Source organism: Pleurodeles waltl, chromosome 2_2 (genome assembly GCF_031143425.1).
Source record: "Pleurodeles waltl isolate 20211129_DDA chromosome 2_2, aPleWal1.hap1.20221129, whole genome shotgun sequence".
Taxonomy (NCBI): Eukaryota; Metazoa; Chordata; class Amphibia; order Caudata; family Salamandridae; genus Pleurodeles; species Pleurodeles waltl.
In genome coordinates this window covers 589314194-589331595 of record NC_090439.1, presented here as the reverse complement: position 1 = coordinate 589331595, position 17402 = coordinate 589314194, and the positions used below count along the sequence as shown (strand labels likewise).

The window sequence follows — 17402 nt, the reverse complement described above, 5'->3', positions numbered from 1 at the left end:
GTATTTATGGCCATACAGTTCGTTGCGGGTGTTCAAATTCTTTTGCAGTACATTATTTCTAGAAACAGTTTGAGCAATGGAGAACACAATGAATATAAGCAAATGATAAAGGACCTCCATACAGGCCTCCCAGAGAGGCATTACAAAAAGAAAACAAAATTAAACGCAGTACAAATTTCCTGCCTCCCTACCCTAATCCCTACTGGACATCAGCTGTGCATATCATTGACGGATAAGAATGATAAGAGACTAGAGGGAGAAATGGGAGTATGAATAGGAAGGCGGAGTCGACATGAACCACAACACAAGTACGAAAATAAAGAACCTGTTACAATATACAATAACGTCTATGTTGAAGGTCAGGCGACATTAACAATACATTAGATAAGGATCTTTTATTGCCTTAATAACTATTAGTCATCCTGTTTGGGACATGAAAGTTGGTAGAAGGTCATCCCAAACTAAGCCTATAAGCTGTTTAGAGAGACCGTGATATTCTCCTCTCCTTAGGGCACAACCTTCGGCCATACCCCAGTGCAGTTGTTCCCAATCTGTGTGGCACAGCACTCTGGTGCACTGTCCAAACTAGCCAGGAGCGCTGCGCACCAGGCATACAGTTTGGGAACCACTGGAATGTTAAAAACTTAACTCAAACCATGAACAGGCTGCCAAAACTCCAAACAAACAGCGTCTATAACGGTCCTGCTGTCAGCGAGCTCAGCAGCACGACTGAGGGATTTCCCGATCTCAAATGTCCAGTCTCACAGCATGTACGTCAGACGTGACCTCTACGTGAAGAAATAGCGTTGCTGCTCAGAGGTGGCTCCCAGGGCGGAGTCTCACAGAAGCAGCAGCGCTACAATCTGACTTCCAGCCAACAAGACCAACACTGTAGAGGAAGAACTTACTCTTTAGAAAGTGAGCAGTGGGGTAACAAAGGCCCTCGCAGTCCTTGCGTTGCGGGGGCCCCGAGCAAAAGGGGGACCCTCAGCACAGTACTCTGGGCTGAGAGCTCCTGAGTGAGCCTGTGCGGGAGGGCCACCTTATGTTTAGTTACGCCACTGAAGGTGAATTTCAATATCTTCCCACCCAAACTGCCTATGGTCTAAAAGCCTCAGTATTCGCACCTAGCATCCCCCCTTATATGGGACTCGTTTCCTTGCCAGCTGCCACATCCTTCGCTCGGCCCCTGAAAGTGGTGCAATTTGGTCTGGGTGCCTTCCAAACCCCATTGATAGAACTTTGAGCCAGGGACACCCTTTAAAGCAGCCTTTTTTTCTCCAGAGGCGCCAACTTACCTAAGCTCCAGGGAGACGGGTAAAAAAGGAACAAGTTTTCAAGGAAAAGGGGCATGGTGCTTTATGGACTGCCACTCCAATGGGCGGGACTAAAGTGAAGTTATTTTCTAATTATTATTTATCCTGTGCCCTCGTAGAGGTGGGCAATTTGAGTCATTCCTGGATTGGGGATGAGACGGGAGTAATGTACGGAAGACCTTGATTTCAATGTTTTCGCACACAATGCCCTATGTGAAACAGTTCTGTGTTTTCATTACTTAAGTGGCTATTATATAAGCCGCTTTCTCTGTTATGTTCTTTAAATGCATAAGTATTTTTAGTTATAGCGATGGCATGAGTAGCAAGATTTTATCTGTCCGTCGTTGAGACTGCTTTCTTAGAGATTAGGTGACTATGCAGCAAGAATTGAGACCTTTTGCAAGGCTGTCGGGCGCCTTGTGTCATTGTCACCAAGCAGTTCTCAACATAATATTCTTACTGAAATGTAAAATCATAAACCTTAGAGTGCTTCTAAATCTAATTTCATCTGATTTACTGAGTCCACTGTTGACAGGGTGCTGTTTACAAAAGGAAAATGCTACTTACCGAGTAGACATCTGTTCGTACCATGCAGTGCTGTAGATTCACAAGCTTTGCATAAGTCCGCCATCTAGTGTTGGGCTCGGAGTGTTACAAGTTGTTTTTCTTTGAAGAATCTTTTCGACTGCACATGGGCATCGAGTCCTTTGTTAGATTGTTTTCCCGTAGGCGGGTGAAGTAAAGAGTGTATATGTATAAGTAGATAGTAAATAAAAGAGTTGTCCATGCAATGTATGTACATATTTACAATATGTGGTATTACTACGACCACAGGCTTCGGGGAGGACGCCTGTGACTCTACAGCACTACATGCCACAAACAGATGTCTACTGGGTAAGTAGCATTTTCCGTTTGATGGCATCTGTAGATATGGCTGGGCGTGTGCTTATATTTTTGTATTAAAATATGAAACTCTCAATGATTATAATACATGCATTGGCTTAATTCCAATTATTTTCAGGGAGAAAAATGGAAGTTCTCCTGAGGTCAGGCGTACATCCCCCACCTACCAAAAAAAAGTAACATAACAGGGAGCCGTAGCCAACAGGTCAAGGGAACAGGGGCTTGAAAAAGTTTGGGAACCACTGCCCCAGTGTATAACTTCAACTTGCCAGCTGGAGGTAAGGGGTCCCTGGGAAATTTCCAGCTTCTGGTGATTTGATGCTTGGCGAGTAGAAGCACCAGGTCCACAAATTGCATCATTGTTTTACAGTTTTTGGGACATGGATATCGCCCCAGACAACAGTGTTATGTAGTATTCCAGTTAGTAACCCTGGTGAGCACAGCTAGAGTGGTGTGAACATCAGTCCAGAAAGGTGTCAAGGAGGGACATGCCCAAAGCATGAGTAATAAGTCTGCGAGGTCCACCTGGCATCTGGGCCAGTTCAGAGAGGCCCCAGGAAAATTTATTTGCAGCTTTAATGGCTTAAAATAGACCATGTGCAGAAGTGAGAATTGAATAAATTTAAAGTACGAGTTGCAGGGAATCATATTGGGGTATTCGTTGAGAAAGCACCATTCTTTATCATGTATTCAAGTCCTTCTCCCATCGGGCTCATAGGGGTGCCAATGAAGTGTGTAGGTATGTACGTAAACCTTTGTAAAGCCATTTAATTAGGTGTCTGCCTGTGCCCATTTCATGTACAGCCTGAACAAAAGAATGTGTCTCCGGTTCCGACCCCGTCTGCACCCAGTGCATGCAAATATATAGATGGAGATGTTGGCATGTGTCAAAGAGAGGGAGCTCAACAAGCCATGGGTCTGAATAAAATCCTGGTGTGACATCCTGGTGCGAACATGGGCCCCAGTGATGTGACTCCTGCAGTTTCCCAGGGTTCCAAGCTAACCAGTTGTCAGTAGGCCTATAGATGAAGGTAGGCCTTGTAATGGTATGTTAGCGGTGTAAAGGGGGGAGGGCACTGGCGTATTTGAGAGTGTGTTTCCAATATGTGAGTGCATTGCCAAAGAATGATAGTAGGTGGGGTGGTCGCGCCACACCCGGCACTAGTAGTATATGTAGTTTGTCAAGTCACAGCATCCTTTGTGTACAGCCAATCTCATTTAAGTGAAAGCTCACCAACCAATAGGACAACCATTGTAATTGGCCCGCAAAACAGTAAGCCTTGAAGTCTGGGGTGCCGATCCCTCCCTGCTTCAGTGGCAACTGCAGTTTGGGAAGACTTACTCTATGCTGTCTGGTGCCCCATATCAAATCTATCAATAATTAAGTCATCTAAAGTAACCAGCAGGAACTACCACGGACAAATTAACAAAAAATACAACAAACGGGGTAGCATAACCATTTTGGATAGTGCCAGATGGCCTGCGACCAAGAGGGGTAGTGTGTTACAGAATAGTATTTGTGAGCGAAGCGAAATGATGGCTCTATTTAAGTTGCCATCTAATAAATTAGTGGTAGTTCTATCGACCTGTATTAATAAATAGTGAAACCTGTGTGGTGCTACCAGAATAGCATGTGTGCCCATTAGTAATGCATCCCTGATTAGGTGCTCTTGAAATGGAAATACATGGCACTTTGCATGATTGATGTGGAGACCAGACAGATCGTTGAACGAGTGAAGCAAGGTGGCTGTGGGCGTAAAGTCCATAGTCAGGTCAGGGATGTAAATTATCACTTCATCTGCATACATAGAAATGGTGTGACGCTGTGGCCCATTTGGTATACACCAGCCACCTGCCATCTGCCTAATGCTCTGTGCCAGGGGTTCCATAACCAACACAAAGAGAAGCAGGGATAAAGGACATCCTAGCCTATTACTGTGGTACATCAAATACCTACATGACATATGCAAACCTGTCCTTGCTCTTGCAGTGGGGTCAGTGTATATAGAAGCTTGATCAATCTGATGTAGGTGGGGGGAGTACCAAATCTGACTAGTGTTGCAAACATGTAATCCCAACCCAGCGTCTCAAATGTCTGCTAAAGACAGAGAGATGAAGCCTGCTGTAGGGTAATGGAGTTTAGCCACCTCCATGACCTCGTACAGGTGTCTGATATTTAAGGAGGTACTGCGGCGTGGAATAAAATCACACTGATCAGTGTGAATTAACCCAGGGAGTAATCGCACCGCTAGCACTTTGCTCAATATCTTGTATTCGGCTGTTGATAAGGACAGAGGTCTATAAGAGGACATGTACCCCAGGTTGGAGCTATGTTCAGTTAAGGAAGTGACTAAAGCTTGTTGTGTGGGAGGCAGGGGAGAGCCAGTCTCTAGAGAAGCCTTATAACGTTTTTCCTGGTGTGGAAGTAATTTGGTTGTAAAGTTGGCATAAATCTTGATGGGTAACTCACCTATCCTGGGTGTTTTACTACAGGGAGTTCACTGATCGCGTGACGGATTTCGTCCTGTGTTAGAGGGGCTCCCAACTTTACTTTACGGTGTGCTGGGACCTGGGGCAGTTGTAAATCATTAAGGAAGGCAGCAATAGCAGTGAGGGAATGGAGGGGGCCATACAGTGCGGAGTAATATTCCAGAATGCATCATTAATATCCATGTGAGTGGTACAGTGGGTATTTGTGGGTGTAACTATTGAGAGGATGGAGGCAGGGGATAATTGTGGTCTGATCACATGAGCCTGATGCTCACCCATCTTGTCGCCATCAGTATATAGCTTTTTGTGTGTATGAACTGTAGCTTCAGGTGTTCCAAGAGTTCCATGTAATTAGTGCGACATTCTTGCAGGTCGTCCACAGGGGTATCGTTGTGGGCTAACTCACGCTCCAGCTTCCCTAGTCGTGTGTCGTCATGTTTAAAGTTACGTAAAGCTGTTTGTCATGCCCCGCTACTGTGGATATGGACACTCCCCATATTGTTAGTTGAAATGCCTCCCCCTCTATCAGCAGTGACAGTGTTTTCTGCAAAGTATGTGGCAATAGTAGTGGCCAGAGTGTCTTTAGAAACATTGTCTTCTAGTCGAAGAGGTTACAAACGCCAGACAGAGACTGGGGAGGAATTCAGCCCCAGGACATGGTGGGTTCAAGGGGATTGTGATTGGACAAAGTTTTACCCAGGTAAGTTGAATCAGTAATGTGCACTTGCATGTGTAAAGGACAAAAAATACGGTCCAGACGGGCATGCAGTTTGTGTGGTGGCGAATAAAAGGAGTATTCCCTCGTACCTACATTGAGCGCCATCCATGCATCAGACCAGGACCACTCTGATACCCAGTCTTGTACAGCTTTTGCCTGTGTGACCAATAGAGCATTTGCAAGAGGGGTGGGAGCGATCTAGGTGTGTTCCAGAACCAAATAAGTCTCCTCCAACCAGCCATGGGAGATGGGACCATTCAGTCAGTATGGAGGGTAAGTGTGTCAGAAAGACATCCTGCCCCATGTTAGGAGCGTAAACAATGCCTAGCACTAGCTGTTTACTATCTAGGGCCCCATGGACAAAAGCGTATCGACCATTTGCATCTATTTTAGAACCCATAGCCTCAAATGGTACTTCCGCCCGCACCTAACTGCTGCCCCATGGGCAAAGGCAGTATTCATAGTTTCAAACAATTGCCCCTTCCACTTCATCGAATTTGAGTGACTCAGTAGAGGAAAGGTGAGTTTGCTGTAAGTAAACTATGTGAGCTTTATGGCTGTTGAGTTGAGACTGGTTTCAGTGATGTCTATGAACTGAGCCCATGCCCTTGACATTCCATGTTAAAATTTTATAATTATTTGTAACAGTCGACATAGGAAGAAAAAGCATGAAACACTTTGAAAAGAACCACCCACCAAGCATCTCATGTCTCTTAAATCATGTGTGCATAGCAAATGGCATAAAGAAAAAAAAATACAACAATATCCCAATGCTTGGTTCTGTGAAGAACAATCATTCGACCAAAACTGTAAACCTATCTCAACTGAGCATAAACTTGAGCAACTAATTTGGAGGTAGGCCAGCAAGGCCATCAGAGTCGAATAGCAAAAAGCAATAGTGCAAGAAAGTGCTGTGTACAAACAGGGTGACACAGGAAAACCCCAATATTAGCGCAGCATGCCATAATGAATACAATACTAGTGTCTAAAGGGGTGAGGGGTATCATGAACAACAGATGAGCCTACTCAGTGAAGTGCAGGCCAGCAGGAAAAGTAATGATAGTGCAAAAAATCATACCCACAGAGTCAGATCACATTGTTTGCAGTTTTTAGCATCACAGAGGGGACGAGAGCCATGCTGGTATTAGAGTCAGAGTCTGAGGCGAGGCTTCCGGAGGAGCTGGTTAGAGAAAGTTGGACTTGTTGCCTGGTAGACGAAACAGTGGCAATCACTGCTCGTCGCCTCTCCAGTGCATACTGGGGAGAAGGGACCACCCATGAAGAAGGTAATCAGGGGATCCTGCGAAGTCAAGGAGGTCACTGCATATTCTGGGATGATGGTTCAGAGGGGGGGTACTGGGCATTTGGATAATGTCTTTCTAACCAGTCCCGTATAGCCTTGGGGAAATCAAAGAACAAGGTTTGCTGATCATGGACCACTCTCAAGCGGGCGTGGCCGAGCAGCCGAAGATGGCGGCCGCATAAGCCTTTTGCTGTGGAGGGACCCACGAGTTATCCGATAAACATAACCCCGATCTAGGGGCCATCCACGCTGCCGCTGCCGTTGGGGAGCAGCTGATCAGACGGGGAACCGGACGCGCTGCCTTGAGTGCCCGAGGGTACTCGCTGGAGGTGGAACAGGTGCGAGGAGCCGGCGGCCTGGCGCCCCACACTGAGACCGGGGACCAAAGTTGCTGTGAACACCTGGGCGGGGTGCGACTGACCACCGGGCGTGCCAACCGCAGGGGAAGTTGCTCCATCCCCACTAAGATAAACAGTGGGGACCCCGGAGTGTAGTCGGAGGTTCGGCGCGATCTGAACGCTGCAAGTGCAACTCACCATGAGGTGAGGAAACTAAGAAGAATTCCCGCACGCGGAGCAGCCGAGGCCCAGTAAAGAAAGACTGAGCCCAGGAGTTCGGGAGAAGCGAAAACTTAAGGCGCAGTGCCGCGCCTTAACACGGACGTCACCGCTGCCGGTGTGGAGCGGCAGACCTGACGAGGAGCCGGGCATGCTTCCTTGAGCGCCCGAGGGTGCTCGCTGGAAGTGGAACAGGTGCGAGGAGCCGGCGACTTGGGGCCCCACCCTGAGCCCGGGGACCAAAGTTGCTGTGCGCGCCCGAGCGCGGCTGAACGCCGGGCGTGCCAACCGCAGGGGAAAGTTGCTCCATCCCCGCTAAGATAAACAGTGGGGAACCCGGAGTGTAGTCGGAGGTCTGGCGCGATCTGAACGCTGCAAGTGCAACTCACCACGAGGTGAGGAAATTAAGAAGAATTCCCGTACGCGGCGCAGCCGAGGCCCGGTAAAGAGAGACTGAGGCCAGAAGACCGGGAGAGACGAAAACTGGGGGCGCGGTGCCGCGCCTTAACACGGAAGTCACCACTGCCGGTGTGGAGCAGCGGACCTGACGAGGAGCCGGGCATGCTGCCTTGAGTGCCCGAGGGTGCTCGCTGGAGGTGAAATAGGAACGAGGCAACAGCGGCTTAGCGCCCCACCCCGTGCCCCTGGACCAAAGTTGCCGTGGGTGCCCGGGCGCGGTGCGACTGACTACCGGGCGTGCCAACCGCGGGGGGAAGGTGCTCCAGTCCCGCTAAGATAGACAGCGGGGGAGCGCTGCAAGTGCAGCCCACCACGGAGGGAGAAGAACCCACGCGTGCTGCGCTGTCGAGGCCCGGTAAAGGAAGGTTGAGCCCTGGGGCCCGGGAGAAGCGAAAACTGAAGGCGCTGTGCCACGCTGCAACACGGACGAGGGTGCAAACAGCGTCGACTCGGATAGTGCACATAGGCTCGAAGTAGCTCCACACTGGAACAGACGGAATACCCCTGTTCATGGCCTGAAGCAGAATGTGTGGAAAAGAAAGGAGGTAAAACAAAATAAGGAAAATAATAAATTAAACAAAGGTGAGCAAAAAGTAAATAATGAATATAAGGAAGCAATAATGCTGCCCATACAAAGGAGGACGAGTCCCTCCCTAACCACCACAGGACTGCCACTGCGACCCCCAGGGGAACACAGAACGGAGAAATCGGGCAGCTGCCTGGAGCGGAGACGGACGGTGGGAGTGGAGCGGCTCCAGAAACACCAGAGGTAGACCCAGCTGAACATAGCCTCTCGCCCTGTAGAGACAGGGAAGCAGCGGTGCGGGCCATCTGACGGGCCTTGGAGGACGGGAGAGATAAGGCTCGGGTGAGCTTCATGGCCCTGTTGGGCACGCATCCTACTTGGGACGGGGTCTGGTGAGCATGGTATAGCCGCTCTTTGGGAGTACAACCCATAAATGCGGAAAGGAAGGTGGAGCGGTGTCGTCACCAAAAACGCTGGAGCAGAGAGGTGTTGAAATAGCAGGCAGGCCCTCGCTTTAAGCCTGTGGACGCGACCCACAATATCCCCGATGTCTTCCAAGAACAGGCACAAGGGTAAAACCATGGATCGAACCCCTTTCGTGGAATGCGGTGGTGGGGAGCCTCAGGACCCACCGCAATCTAAATTGCAGGATACCCTGGACAAAATCCTGAGTGCAACTGAGAACACAAAAACAGTGTTGCAGCACAATATTAATCAAGTCACAGTTGAAGTGGGCCTCCTGAGGGCGGATCACCAGAAGCTGGCCGATAGAGTCAAGGAAACGGAATCCGCCCTGACTGTAATAGCACCGGCACAAAAAGACCTAACAGCCACAGTGATGAACCTCACAGACAGAGTGACACGGCTAGAACAAAGAGCAGAAGACGCGGAGGGGAGAAACCGTAGGAGCAATGTACGGGTCATAGGACTTCCAGAGGGAGCGGAGGGCCAGAATATGGTGAATTTCCTCGAGGAGTGGCTGCGCACAGTCGTGGCACCGGACAGACTGACCCCCTTCTTTGCATTGGAATGGGCGCACCGGGTGCCCTCGAGGCCCCTGGCACCGGGTACACCGCCCCGAATGGTGGTTGCTAGACTGCTACACTACAGGGATAGGGATACCTTGCTGCAGCGGGCCAGAGAAGCAGGCCCTTTTAAGGTGGCGAACGGGAAAGTGACACTGTTCCTGGATTTCACACTCGAAGTCCAGTCCAAACGTGCCTCGTTCCTGGCGAATAAGAGGGCCCTCAGAGATGAGGGAATACAGTACTCACTCCTCTTCCCAGCGAGGCTGAGGGTAGCTCTTGAGGACAAGACTACATTCTTCCAATCCCCCGATGAGGCGTGGGAGTGGTTGGAAGCACGCGGATGCAGACCTGGGCAGCACACGAGGGAGGAACGAACTGAGGGCGGTCCCCGCAGGGGCCCGAGGAGACGGCGGAGCAGAAACCGCAACCGCACGGCACCAACACAGGCACAGAGGGAGTTGGGAAAGAAAGCCGCCCTGGAAGCGGCGGCCTCCATGAGTGGAGAGGCGTTCCCTCCTGAGGGATCAGGAGGTGAATCAGATGACACAACGGGGTCCTCTGAGGGGGGCTCAGGGTGCTCGGCGCGTGCCCCAAAAGTGACCCCGCAGACGGCAGATGAAATTGGATAACTGAACGGTACACTGGGCCTCTAGGTGAGGAGAGTTACATGAGCTTGGGGCCCCCCTGAGCACGCCACCCCCTACCGGATTCTTGACCATCCATCAGTCTGGCGAGAACTAGCACTAAACTGTTGAATATGTTGCACTGTTGCACAGTTCTTTGGGCAACCTACTGTTTGAGAGGCGCCCTGGGGAGGGAGAGTTGGGTTTTATTCTTACAAGTTCAGATGGTGCCTGTGGGGCGGTGGTGTGATGGTGTAAGGCATGAGATAAGATCCGGGGGGGTCGGGCCACCGGGGTGGGATGGGAAAATGGCAATGCTTATGACACATCAACATGGCAGAGTATAACTTCAGAACGTGGAACATACGGGGGATGGGGTCTCCAGCCAAAAGACGTAGTATATTGTCCTATTTAAAAAGAAGGGGTATCCAGGTGGTGATGCTACAGGAGACCCAGTTGGCAACAGGGTAAGCAGAGAAATTGAGACGCAGGTGGAGAGGGCAGGTGTTCGCCACAGAATACTCCGCGTACGCACGGGGTGTGCTGATTTGGGTCCGGGCCGGGGTACCATTCGAGGTAGTATCAACCAATACAGACCGTGAGGGCCGATTTGTGATAGTCAGTGGGAAGCTGCATGGTACCTCGATTGTCCTAGGTAGTATTTATGCTCCCAATCAGGATCAGGTCACCTTCATGACGCGCCTATCGAGTCAACTCACCCGGCAGCAGGCAGAAGAACTGATAATAGGTGGGGAGTTTAACAGTATACTAGATGTGGACATGGACCGCTCCACCCCACTGATGCCTGGGGCGGCAACACACAAGGTATCCAAGAGACTGAGGGAGTGGTTGGACTCCTGGGGCTTAGTGGATGCATGGCGAGATCAACACCCCTCTGATAGAGACTACTCTTATTACTCAAGTCTCCACCGGGTGCACACCAGGATAGACAGAGTGGTGTGCACAGCAAATGTGGTACGGGGAATGACCCACTCTGAATATCTTGGTCGTACCCTATCTGACCACAGCCCCTTACTGATTACATGGAGAGTATCCAAAGACAGGCCCCCCATCCAGACGTGGAGACTGTCCCCGGCTTCACTAGAAGATCAAGCATACAGGGATGACCTCCGCTCATATCTGGCAGACCATATTAAAATTAATAAGGGGTCCACCTCCTCTAGGTCCACGGAGTGGGAAACGCTTAAAGTAGCAACAAGAGGTCACTGTATGGGACAAACGGTGAGGGTGAGACGTACATTGGAGCGGGAGTTGACCAGTCTCGAGAAGAATCTGCACGAGTGGGAACGAAGAAGGGGTGGGGAGGGGCCAGAACTAGAGGAATATGAACGAGTGATGAAGTCCCACTCCCAGGTTGAGGAACAACTACGCTGCCATAATATGCAAAAATACCTAGCCTCATTGCAATCCGAGGAGGGCAGATCGGGTAGGATGCTGGCGTGGTTAGTACGACCAGGAGGGGACAGTGAACCCATCACGAGTGTAAGACAGTGAGGGGGAGCGGAGATGTAGACCGGGCCCTATAAATGACGCCTTTAAAGAATACTGCACCCACTTGTATAGGGACCCAGGCGAGCTCAACAGAGGAACTTGACGGTTTCTTACGCCAACTCCCCCTGACCACCCTGACACATGAGGAACGTGATAGACTGGGAGGGCCGGTGACAGCGGAAGAAGTGCAGGAGGCCATCTCGCAACTAGCCTCAGGGAAGACTCCGGGGACGGATGGCCTTCCAATGAACTTTTACAAAACATTTACGACGCTGTTGACCCCACAACTAGTGGAGATGTACACAGAGGCATTGCATCACGGCAGGTTGCCAGACTCGCTCAGGGAAGCACTGGTGGTTCCCCTACCCAAACTGAAATCTAAAGAAGCATCGGTAACTGACTTTCGCCCCGTATCAATGCTGAATAGCGATTTCAAAATCCTTAGTAAGATCCTGGACAACCGCTTACTCCAATGTATACTGGCTTTAGTACACACAGATCAGAACAGATTTGTTCCGAACCGCAGTACCTCCCTGAATCTCAGGCGGTTATTCGCCATCCTACACATGCCCATAGAGAAGAGACCTACTTTGGGAGTGTTAGTAGCGGTGGACTTTGAGAAAGCCTTTGACTCGGTCCACAGGGACTACCTCAGGGCGGTGATGCTGCGGATGGGCCTGGGAGAGGGTTGGGTAAAATGGGTGGACCTATTGTATGGTACCCTGTTGGCAAGGGTCAAGACGGGTAGGATGGTATCTGAGACTTACCCCATTTATAGGGGAACCAGGCAAGGTTGTCCTCTGTCTCCACTATTATTCGCCCTTGCCATTGAACCTCTGGCCACCAGGTTGAGGATGGACGGAGTTGGTACAGGAGTGGAGTGGGGGCAAACAGAGCATGTCGTCTCATTGTACGCTGACGACATTCTCATCTATCTCAGGGATGGAGAATCTGGTCTCCCTTGGGCCCTGAGAAACTTGGAACAATTTGGTACCCTGTCGGGACTGCACCTCAATAGGCCCAAGACATTTTTCTTCCCCATTCTGCCAAGGTGTGAGAGCCCCACCACGTGTCCAGAGGACATGGTGTGGGCACCCCGCACCTTTAAGTACCTGGGCATTCAGGTGAATCATGAAATGGGGGACCTCAGGGACGGCAACATCGGAAGGGTATTTCGCTCCTTGAGGGCATCTGTCAGATTCTGGCGCTCCCTGAAACTATCTATAATGGCCAGAATATCATTAGCCTAAATGATTATGCTACCCCGTCTCCTTTATTATTTTGCTAACTTGCCGCTGTAGATCCCATCGGCATGGTTCAGTGAGTTGAATACCCTGCTTCAGGAGCTCATATGGGACAGAGGCCGTAGGCACATATCGCTTTCCATTCTTTGTAGACTGGCTCAGTCGGGGGCCTAGGAGCCCCAGACTTTGAGTCCTATTACCTAGCATCCCAGCTGCAGTGGGTCTCCAGATGGTTCACCGGAGAGGGTCAATTGGACAGATGCACTATCAGCGGAGTGAAAGGTATGGATCTGATTATTGCACGCTTGATTAACTGGCGGGTGGCACACCAAACTGACAGTCTCATGACGAGAGTCGCTGCATCGTGCTGGAAGAAATGCACAAGACGTGTGGGAGTGGGTCCAACCTACTCCCCCGCCCTACCACTGCTCTCACCCGCCAGCACTGGCGCCATCAAGTAAAGTTACTATTCTTTGTTAGTTAAAGTCTGTCATTTAGACATCGCAGTAGAAAGGACAATATGGTGCATTCACGAAATGTATGCCACGAAAAGCCAGACGGCCCCGGGTTGGGAGCATGGAAAAAATTGTGCGTGGAGACAGTAGGGGACCTATTTAGGGATGGGGTGCTGAGATCCTTTGCCGACCGGGTGGAGAGTAATGGGGTACCACAGGGGCAATTCCTTCTATACCAGAGGTTGCTCCACAATCTGAGGGAACACTGGGAAACAGTTAATGCGGAACCCCCACCCACCAGATATTACACCTACTATTGGTATCAGGGGGCGAGGCCCACCTAATTACTAGACTATACCGGGCCCAAAATGAGCACGCCCTGGACCCGCTCCAAACACAAAGGGTGAAATGGGAAAGGACAGTGAGTAGGGACCTAACTGACATGGAATGGAAGAGAATACTGGCGTACCCCCGGATGGTCTCACGAAAAACACGAATAAGATACATCCAATACAATTATATTAAAGAACTTACCTTACCCCATACCGTTTGTCCCTAATATATGGCGCCCCCCAAGGTCATGCCCCAGATGCGAGGACATAGACTCAGATTTCGACCATATGGTGTGGAGTTGCCCAGAACTCCAGCGGGGTTGGGGAGCGGTACTGACTGACCTGAATAAATTATTTGAAGTGGATCTGTCCCTGGCCCCGACAGTGTGCCTCCTGGGTCTTGGAACAGGACTCCCACGTGGGAAGGTGGGTAGTCGATTCCTGGACCTAGCCCTGGCCCTTTATAGAAGGTTGATCACATTGGGCTGGAAATCGCCCAGATGCCCTCTACTGAAGGTATGGAGACACGATGTTACGAAATGGGCGAGGGCAGAACTGCAGGTCCTGATTAGCGAGGAGGCGCTGGGCCTCCGACAAACTCCTATCTCGCCAGCATGGGAGGAAGTACTGATGAAATGGAACCGTATAGTGAAGGTAGACGATCCAACAGGGGGGGAGGATGTAGAAATAACAGGTACGGGAGTAGGATAAGAGAGATGGCAACAAAGTCATATCAGCTGGGGTATAGTGTATAGGGAAGTCCTGAGGCTACTCATGCGGGGTAAATCAGGGACGACTACAGGCTGAGGATGAGAACCCCAAACCACAAAAAAAAAAAAAATATAATAATAATAATAAAAGACAATGTGGGATATGGAACGGACACGAGGGATAGGCAGGAGCTGAATGGGTCGGATACCCTCCCCCCCAGGGAACCAGCCGGGAAGGTATGGGAGACCCACCCCACACACCGGTGGAGAAGTATACGATCCTTTCCTGCAGCTGCTCTCACCCGCTAGCACTGGCGCCATCAAGTAAAGTTACTATTCTTTGTTAGTTAAAGTCTGTAATGTAGACATCGCAGTAGAAAGGACAATATGGTGCATTCATGAAATGTATATATGATTAGGAGACCCGAGTAGACCGAGTACGTAGTAAAACTAAACATGAAGCACGGCTAGAAGGTATAACGAAACAATAAATAGTATATACAAGAAAGTGATAAGATGTCTACAAGGATGAGGGTGGACAGAACAGTGGCCGGTGTCCGTCAAGCCATGAACAGTATGTGTATGACAGCAAAATGTTAATGTTAATAAAAATGTTAATAAAAATATATTTTAAAAAAATGGACCACTCTCAAGCGCGCTGGAAACATTAAGGCATATGTTAGACCTTCCAATCGGAGTTGTTTCTTTGCGGTGAGAAAGGATGTCATCCTGCCAACTGGTAGTCAGGGAAAAGGGCCACATTAGAGTTATCAAAACAATTGGGGCATTCTCCCTGGCTTTCTGTAACACCGCATCCTGCTCCCTGAAACTGAGAATGCAGGCCACAATGGGTAAGGGGGTGATGCCGGAGGTAAGGGACATGCTGCGATCGATGTGCCCTTTCCACTGTAAACAAAGGAGAGAGTCCTTGCGTGGCCACAGTGGTCTTCAGCCAGTTCTCGATGAACGTAGCATTAGGTTTTTCTGCTCCTTCAGGTAGTCCAATAATACAAACATTGTTGTGTCATGCACAACCTTCCCCATCCTCCACTCAGTCATGCTACAGACGCAGTCAATCGCAAAGATCATCCAGTTCAGCTGAGTGGGCTGTTTGCTGTGGAGCAAGGGTAGATATAGCTGTTTCAGTTGTTTTGACCCTGTTGGACAGTTTACAATGATCGTCTTGTAGTAGGCCCAAGGCCTCCACCAGCTTACCAATGCGATGTTCTATACCGGCTCTAGAATCTTGGATTTCCTGCAGGATGACATTGAGTTTGTCTGGAGCAGGGCTCAGTGCTGTTGGAAGAATGTAATCTTCTCCCATGCGGGTTGGCAAACTGTCTGATTGGACGTGTTGTGATTGAGAGCCTCCTCTGCCTACTGCTGGCCTTGCATCCTTCGTACAGCCCATGATAGCAAGATTCTGTAAGGCAAGTAATGCAGGGGGCACTGCGAGGGACCAGTATCCAAGGAAAGATACAGAGCTACAGGTCCTACCAATCCCCTGAGATTCAGGGTCTGGGTCACGCTCCAGACATTCATCAGGAATCAAGTGGGGTGAGCTGAATTGAACAGGTAGAACGTGGGAGCAGGCAGTGTAATCGGTGTGAGACTGGAGAAAGAGGCTCCCTCAGAGGCTGGTTATTAAGGCTGGAGACAAACATATGGAACGGCCTGCACAGTTTGGAATCAAGCAATCGGAAGGCCTCTGCGAGGAGAATGGGCACGTATGTTAGTTCATTGCATATTGCAGTGCGGTACATTAGGCCAGTGGTCACAGGAGGCGATAGGTCTTCTTAAGTTCCCCAGGGCCAGTCCACTTCCCATCGGTGTGCCATAGCATGAGTAGAAGCACCTCTAGGCCATGCAATTATGGTTTGTTGGAGGCCACGTGTCATAAGCAATGCGTGCCCTTTGATTGTTAATAAAGGTCCAAAGGGGGGCTGGAAGAGCTGCAGTGATGCGAGGCAGTGTTTGGGTGGTATAATAGCACAGGGAGCTTGTGCTAAGTCTAAGCCTCCTGTTAATACGGTGGGGGATGCCGGCCTAGTAGATGCTACAGGCCACATCTGCATGTGGGGCCTGGTCTTTCGCACTCACTGTGAGGTTGGAGGATGGCTCTGGTAGGTCGAGGTGCAGGAGAGCAGGTGAGAAGAAAAGTCCCCATGGCCAGCTCTGTGTGTCTTCGCTCCCCTCGATAGCACTTGGTATGTGCAGGAAGACCATGGTATGCGTGGCCCCTGCTACTCATGCAACCGTGAAGTGCCCATTCCAATCCTAGGCTTCAGCTGTAGTCTCCCCAGGCCCAGTTGCAGACAACAGGTTGGGTCTACAGTCCCCTGGGGGACGGTCCGTAGCTGCACAGCTCACAGCAATAAGGCGCAGTCACCCCATAGTGCAGGGCATATGTGGCATATAAGGGGAGATCGGGTCAAACGCCAATGGAGCGGAGGGGGATCCAAGGGTGGCCTCCCTCGTGTTGGCAAAACTCAGCAAGTGCTCTGCTGGGGAGCAGTACGGTGCACTGTGAGACCGCCAAAGGCAGGCTGCCTAGGCCTGCCAGGGCACAGCCATGTCCTCAATCATGTGGCCTGTCTCGCTTGATGACGGTACGTGGCTTCAGCACCAACTTAATGCCAGTTGGAGCAGTAGCAGGAGGTGTAGAAGCAGACTGCCCACTTCAGTGCTGCAGTTAGATGCTGCGTAGGGCACGGATGGTGGTGGACAGATGGATTTTCAAGAGTAGCCTGTGACAGCTCTAGCTGAGTCTGCCGCCATCTTCAGCGTCTAGCCACGCCGCCCCCTTAAGGCTTCAAATTGGGATTGTTAATTGTATCAGGACAGCCAACCTATAATTCATCAAGCATTGTTCTCGACTGAAAAATGCTGCCATCAGTACCTTAAAATCGTGAAAAGGAAGGAGCTTTGCTGCAATCCAAAAATACATACGACAAAGTGTATTTTGAACCTCACTAGAATCCTAAACAGTCTGGGGTTAAATGAGGAATGGAACAATAACGGAAATTATGTGGAGGAGCAATCACACCTAAGAGGTGAGATACTGTTGCCTACATTTAACTCATTTGAACTAGAGAAATGCATGAAAACTAACTTGAAGCCATCTATTTAAATGAAATTCATGCTAATTAGGTTCTAACTTCTAGTCTTAGTAGATCCACGAGTTAGCTGGAGACTGCAAAGTATCTTTCGCTGTCAATGCTGCAGA

At 50.0% G+C, this 17402-nt stretch overlaps 1 protein-coding gene across 1 annotated transcript in view; it reads right to left on the bottom strand.

Moving 5' to 3' along the window:
• The window catches only part of SPIDR (scaffold protein involved in DNA repair), a 1761208-nt gene that overhangs the window by 254528 nt on the left and 1489278 nt on the right, over window positions 1-17402 (bottom strand). The gene's annotated exons all lie outside the window — the stretch shown is intronic.